Source organism: Gobius niger (assembly GCF_951799975.1).
Source record: "Gobius niger genome assembly, chromosome: 5".
In the NCBI taxonomy this organism is placed as follows: Eukaryota; Metazoa; Chordata; class Actinopteri; order Gobiiformes; family Gobiidae; genus Gobius; species Gobius niger.
This window is the reverse complement of record NC_136856.1, coordinates 7,472,414-7,479,853: the sequence shown is the minus strand read 5'-3', so window position 1 is coordinate 7,479,853 and position 7,440 is coordinate 7,472,414. Positions and strand designations below refer to the sequence as shown.

The window sequence follows — 7,440 nt, the reverse complement described above, 5'->3', positions numbered from 1 at the left end:
AGCAAAGTTCTTCTCGGTGAATTTGTGATTAATAGCAGATTTTCACCAAACATCCCCCGATCAAAGAGAAAAAGTATTTGCCCTTTACTGTTACCCCTACACCTCCTTTTTCTGTATTTTCTAACCATTTCAGGGACAGACATCAATGTTTTTATTTTCTTTATTTTTAGACCTCTTAGTTACCCGATCTAACCCAGTCAAAACCAGTCCAGACTTGATCTAAACCAGTCAAAACCTGTCCGGACTTGATCTAACCCAGTCAAAACCAGTCCAGGCCTGATCTAAACCAGTCAAAACCAGTCCTGACCTGATCTAACCGAGTCAAAACCAGTCCAGGCCTGATCTAACCGAGTCAAAACCTGTCCAGACATGAGCTAAACCAGTCAAAACCTGTCCAGACATGAGCTAACCCAGTCAAAACCAGTCTGGACCTGATCTAGACCAGTCAAAACCAGTCCAGACCTGATCTAACCGAGTCAAAACCTGTCCAGACATGAGCTAAACCAGTCAAAACCTGTCCAGACATGAGCTAACCCAGTCAAAACCAGTCCGGACCTGATCTAACCCTGACAAAACCAGTCTGGACCTGATCTAGACCTGATCTAGACCAGTCCAGACCTGATCTAACCCTGACAAAACCAGTCCAGACCTGAACTAAACCAGTCAAACCCAGTCCGGACCTGATCTAAACCAGTCAAAACCAGTCCAGACCTGAACTAAACCAGTCAAACCCAGTCCGGACCTGATCTAAACCAATCAAAACCAGTCCGGACTTGATCTAAACCAGTCAAAACCAGTCCGGACCTGACCTAAACTAGTCAAAACCAGTTTGGACCTGGGATAAACACCCTCTCAGAGCATCATTCTGATACACAAGAGTCTGAGCACCACAGTCAAGGCTATGACAGAGATAGTACGACTTTACAGCTTGACCCAGTATGGTAAATAGAGATTTAATTTTATCCTCTAACACTGAGGTGCACAAAAGCAGATTTGTAAGCCCCAAATAAGTTTACAAATGACATACTTTAGGCTCTTTAATTGCTGATCCTTGTAATAAAATCAGCTTATTTTCCAAGAAGGAAGTTGGATGTTTGGGAACTTAACTTAAAGTCCATGCGAGAGTATTTCCTCATTACTTTTCTCCAGGCGTTTGTGGACTTCAGCCGGCGTTTCCCCGAACAGGACGGTGGTAAACCCCGGGCGAGGTGCCGACCCGACGCATCGTAAAACACCAGGCCTTTAAGCGCGACCGGTCAAAGTCACAAAAAACACGACTTCCCCGTTTCATTTTCACCAGCGATGACCGTAGAGCTCATCATCTTTCTGGAAACGAACGTATTCACCAGCAATTATATCAGTGAACTAGTCGACTTTATATTATTTATCACAGACGCATCGATACTGCCACATCCTCAGAGATTACAGGGATTGGCCAGGGATATTTGTCGACCTTGTACAAATGAAAGCAAGATCCAAGCTTCGAATGAGCCTCATATTATTTAAATTTGCTGCGAAAGGAACAAGTCAGAGCTTTGTCCGTGTGGGGGAAGCTCCATGAAGCAGAATACACCAATATGAATGTAAAGTTGGCTGTGTCTGATGTTGTAAAAACTGTTTCTCTGAGGGTTTTCGGGGCAGTATCGACGCGTCCCGGGACATTTCACCGTAGGATGTAGCTGAATGTTTGGTGTGAGTAGGACTTGCCTGTTCGAGTCGTAGAGGGAAGTAGGTTTGTGACGCTTCTGTGATGGACAAAGTAGAGCTATTCATGTTTCTGTTGTACATTTTGTTAAATAAAAGATTATTCTTTTTTGACTCAAAGCCCTCGGTGTGAGAGTCTTGCTTCTTTTTTCTTGTTGTGTTGTTTTGTTGGGAAGATGTTTTAGTTAGGGGGCGCTGAGGGACAAAATTTACCCCCAAAATACTTTTTCTGTGCATAAATCCTATTTATTAACCTCTTAACTCCCGCCTGAACCGAGAGCATTTTCGCCAGTTCAGCTTTACCCAAATCCTGTAGGCCAGTGTAACGCCTCATTTGAAAGCTAAGACCTACAAAACTGAATGGGTCTTTTTTTCTCACATCAGATTTTTTTTCATCACTTTTTTTGTTGGGCAGTCGTCTCATTTTTGTCAAATTTTCGTGACTTTTTTGTCACTTTTTCGTCAAATTATTCGCATTTTTTTGTCAAATTTTTGTCATTTTTTGTACATTTTTTGTCACATTATTCGTCAAATTATTCTCACTTTTTTGTCAAATTTTTGTCCATTTTTGTCATTTTTTTGGTAAATTTTTTGTACATTTTTTGTCACTTTTTCGTCAATGTTTTCTCGCTTTTTTCACATTTTCATCCTTGTTTTCATCTCAGTTTTGTTGCTATTTTCACACCTTTTTTTCCAGAAGCTTTTGGATTGGGGTAAAGCTGGAGAAAATGTGCTCGGTTCAGGTGGGAGTTAATATTGCCTGCAGTTCACAAACTATCCACCAGGGGGTGCTGCAGCGCCCTCAGCACCCTGGGTTCCCACGGCCTTGTTTGTTCTTGTCCATTTCAAGGTTTATTTTCCTTGAGTGTCTTAAAAAGGAGTATTCTTATGCTTGTTTCAGTATTTCTTAAAGTCGTTTTTATTGTGGCTATACATCTTTTCGATAACTTAGTTTCTTAGAGCCCAAATTACAAGTATTCATTTCAATATGTGTTTTTATTGGTGTAAAATACCTTAACCTGAAAGGAACAGGCCACCGTTTTTCCATTCTGAAATATGTTGTTACCTGAGCTTAGACGAGTTGATACGTACTCAGTCACGCACAAAGACCAAAGATGTTGTTAGCATTTGGCCTCTCGCAGTGTATTCCTATGGCTCCAAACAGAGGTGAAGTTGGAAGCCACCACGCTCTTCCACGGGCACAAAGACCAGACGGGTACACATCAACTCGTCTAAGCTCAGGTAAGAACACATCACAGTGTGGAAAAACGGTGGCCTGTTCCTTTAAAGTGCCACCTTAACTGAGGGCATTTTCTCCAGGTCAGGTTTACCCAAATCTAAAAGCTTCTCAACTGCTAAGCTAAGAAGCTAATCCTACAGAACTGATTGTGACTTTTTAGTTGTTGCTTTGTCGCCGCGTTTTTGCCATATTTATTCGTCTCTTTTTTTTGTCTGGCTTTCATCTGGTTTCGTCTTGTTTTTACCGGTCTTTTGTCTTGTTTGTGTCATTTTTTGTTGCTTTCTTCATCACTTTTTTCCCTGCTTTTTGGCACTTTTTTTGTCATATTTTCATCCCATTTTTCATCGGGTTTTTGTCGCTTTTTTTTATTGTGGTATCGTTGCTTGTCCTGCACATTTTTGCTGCTTCTTTGTCTCTTTTTGTTTGCGTTTTTGTCACTTTCTTTGGTGTTTCTTTGGTGTTTGTCAGAACCAGTCCAGATCTGATCTAAACCAATCAAAACCAGTCCAGACCTGATCTAAACCTGTCTAAACCATTCCAGACATGATCTAAACCAGTCAAAACCAGTCCAGACCTGAGCTAAACCTGTTTAAACAAGTCCAGACATGATCTAAACCAGTCAAAACCAGTCCAGACCTGAGCTAAACCAGTCCAGACCTGATCAAAACCAGTCTAGACTTTTTTTTATTGTGGTATTGTTGCTTGTCCGTCACATTTTTGTTGCTGCTTTGTCTCGTTTTGTTTGCGTTTTTGTCACTTTCTTTGTCGTATTTTCATCCTCGTTTTCGTCTCTATTTTGACGCTTTGTTCAAGAAGCCTTCTGATTTGGGTAAAGCCAAACTGGAGAAAATGTGCTTGGTTCAGGCGGAGTTTAAGATGTAAGACAGTGTTTCTGTGGGGCATTAAGGGGAGACACTACAGGCAAAACTCAATTTTTTCAGTTTTCAGGTTTTGGGCCAAATTGGTCTCTGAACATATAAGCTTTCACCCAGAAACAGAAAATATGCCTAATCTTCACAATAACATGTTTAAATATTGCGCTGATTCAATGTTCCCCCATAGACTTATATGGGAGAACGCAATTTCAAGGGCCTTTTTCTCAAAACACATTTTTCTGTCATTGTGGCGACACTATGTTCACGTCAGTCGGACCTAAAGACTTCACATTTTCCAGCCTTGGACTGAACAATATTTGGAAGATTTTTGAGGGATTTTTTATTATTTAATCCCTAAGCCCCATTTATTGAGTTTTGAATGTCAAAAAATAAGGCGAAAATTAAATTTGTACAAAATTTTCCTCTTAAAAACAGCTTATTTTAAAACTAAACAAGATATCCTAAATCCACTCTGAAAACGTCTTGATAACTCATTTATCAGTAACTCATTTATCACTCATTTATCACTCATTTATCAGTTTATCAGTAATTAAGCCATAAATTTGTAGCTTTATACATTATTCAGATTTCGTCGCCAAAAAGATGGGAAATTTGGGGCATTTTTAGGCATAAAACACCTTGTTCTTATATGAAAAGATAAAATGACAGAAAACTTGCAATGTATTTTTTTCTTACATTTATGCCAGTGATCTACAGCAAAAGTCTCAAATTGATATCTGTAAATATACATGTTTTCCCTATTCACCTGCAGTGTCTCGCCATCATAAAACGAATTGTGCCAAAATTAAGGCCTTAAAAGTCAGTAAATATAAAGGTTTTGCTGCTTTAGTGACATAGAACCTGGAATGTCCCGCAGTGTGGCTTTAAATATAACAAAGCCTATTCAAAGATGATCCGACCTAACCAGAAATAATCATACTTTGTTAACATGAAGTCGTTTAGTTGAATCGACTGTAGACGACATTGTCAAACTCACAAAACTTCAGAGCTTAGTCGTGTTTTAGGGACTTTCCTGGTGCCGGTCTTTACAATGAAAGCGGTGACCGGTGCATCATGAGGTGTGTGAGTCAGGTACGACGCGTCACCGCTTGGATTTGGTCCAAACGGCAACACGTCACTTATGCTCAGTCTGTTTATGCTCTGGGACATTTCACTGGGTCTGAATGGGTTTAGCGAAGCTCTGTGAATATTGGGCTGCATTATTGAAAACTTCCATTTTTTCACAGTATTTGCAGGTGAATTGGGAAAAAATGTATATTTACAGATATCAATTTGAAACTTTTGCTGTAGATCACTGGCATAAATGTTAGAAAATAAATACATCGCAAGTTTTCTGTCATTTTATCTTTTCATATAAGAACAAGGTGTTTTATGCCTAAAAATGCCCCAAATTTCCCATCTTTTCGGCGACGAAATCTGAATAATGGATAGAGCTACATTCAAATTTATGTTTTCATTTTATTGATGAATGAGTTGCCAAGACTTTCTCAGAGCGGATTTTGGATTTCTTGTTTAGTTTTAAAATAAGCTGTTTTTTAGTGGAAAAATTTAATTTTCGCCTTATTTTTTGACATTCAAAACTCAATAAACGGGGCTTAGGGATTAAAATAATAAAAAATCCCTCTGAAAAAATCTTCCAAATATTGTTCAGTCCAAGGCTGGAAAATGTGAAGTCTTTAGGTCCGACTGACGTGGACATAGTGTCGCCACAATGACAAAAAAATGTGTTTTGAGAAAAAGGCCCTTGAAATTGCATTGTCCCATATAAGTCTATGGGGGAACATTGAATCAGCGCAATATTTAAACATGTTATTGTGAAGATTAGGCATATTTTTGGTTTCCGGGTGAAAGTTTTTATGTTCAGAGACCAATTTGGCCCAAAACCTGAAAACTGAAAAAATTTAGTTTTGCCTGTAGTGGGGGAAAAGCCCCTTTAATGCACTTGTTTTTAATTTACCGTTTTATCCAAATTGTTCATGGTTTAGAGAAGGGTTAGAAATATACTTACCGGGGTTTATACAGACAGCTGGACGTCAAATTCAATGCTTAACCATCTTAATCCCAAAATTCTATATTTCTAATCCCACAGACAAAGTAATCTGCGCATATTTCATTTCTAAAGATTCGTAAACATTTAATTCAAAGCGAGAATCCTAAGAAAAAATTGCGTATAATTTCATCCAAAACTGAGTGTTTTAGAATTTACGTCATTTTTTCCCAAGAAGTTTTGATTTCATAACTTTGAATCCAATTCAATGCTTTAATCAAGGTTAATTAAGATTTAAGGCTTTAGTTCATTACCACGGAAACCCTGGATTAAGTTGGTCAATTTTCCATATCGTTGAATTGATGGACTTGAAGGGCAGAGATGCTAAACTGGGACCCCATTCTAGCGTTGTACATCAGATTTACAAAGAGGATCCACACTTTGTTTTAATTGACAATATTCTGGGGCCACTCCTGGAACCACCACCCTAATGTGGAGGTGTTTGAGCGCCCGAATGATCCTGCACTGCAAAAGAAAAAATTCTGCCAATGGGGTCAGCATTTTTTTCTTGCTAAGAATTTTTATTTCTAGAATATTTTTCTTATCATAAAACAAGAAAGAAACACTAAATTTAAGCAAAAAAAAAGGTAGAATTAAGCAAAATGTCCTCAGAAAATTGAATAATTTAAGGAAAACATTCTTATTTAGTGAAAAATTGTGGGATATTTTACTTAAATGTTGCTTGATTTAAGTAAAATGTTCTAAATTACACACATTTTTGAGCAAAATGTTCTAAATACTAATATTTAAGGTAAATATTGCCCATGCCCAGAGACCCATCTCCATGATGTGGAGCCAGGCTGATGGTCAGAATCACCTGCTGGAGGATTCACCTATTGTACATGTTTTTAGTGGTAGACACGGGGAGAACATGCTCCCCACACAGAAAGGCGCCTTTGGGAATCGAACCCAGGACCTTTGAGCTGTGAAGCTGAGGCTCTAACCGCTGTGCCACCGAGCCGCCCACTTTAAAGAATGGAATGTATTTTCTCTCTGTGGGAATCAGTTCTTACATTAAGAGTTGTTGTGATCTTAGTTTTTCTTAAAATAAAAAAATATTCTTTGTCTAAAGCTGAAGAAGATTCGAAAAATTATGTTTTTAGCAATTATATCTGAACAAGAAATGGCTAGATTTTATTTCCTAAAACAAGATTTTTATTCTCAAGAAAACTTTGCTCAGCAAGACATTACTTTTTAGGGAAAAAATAAGAACTTATTTCTTAAAGACATTTTTTACTTTCTTAGAATCCACTTTTTCCAGTGTGGGAGTTCTGCTGTCGGGGGCTTTGTTCCCCTGGTAGGTTCTCCCATGGCAAACAGGTCCTTATGAGGGACCAACAGGCCTGGTTAGAACCATGAGGCCGTCCTTCTGTGGACCCACCACCTGCATGAGGAGCCATAGGGGCTGGTGCACGACCAGGCAACGGACAAGTGGAAGAAAATGGATGGATGGATAATATTCTGTACCTGCTGTTGCTTCTCCCCGGTACAGATTTGAGAGCTCAACAACGTATAATAAAACACTTGCCAGTAATTAGTGTAAAAAAGATTTA

General features: G+C 38.8%; 1 long non-coding RNA gene across 2 annotated transcripts; it reads right to left on the bottom strand.

The window, feature by feature from the left end:
- Positions 1-188: 188 nt before the first annotated feature.
- Positions 189-802, bottom strand: LOC306962935. 2 transcript variants are annotated; one of them, XR_013792868.1, is made up of 3 exons: positions 598-802; positions 411-514; positions 189-235 (listed from the first exon to the last, which is right to left on the bottom strand). It is a non-coding gene; the product is annotated as an uncharacterized lncRNA (long non-coding RNA). The 2 variants fall into 2 exon arrangements; XR_013792869.1 differs by lacking the exon at positions 189-235 and adding an exon at positions 266-359.
- Positions 803-7,440: the final 6,638 nt, after the last annotated feature.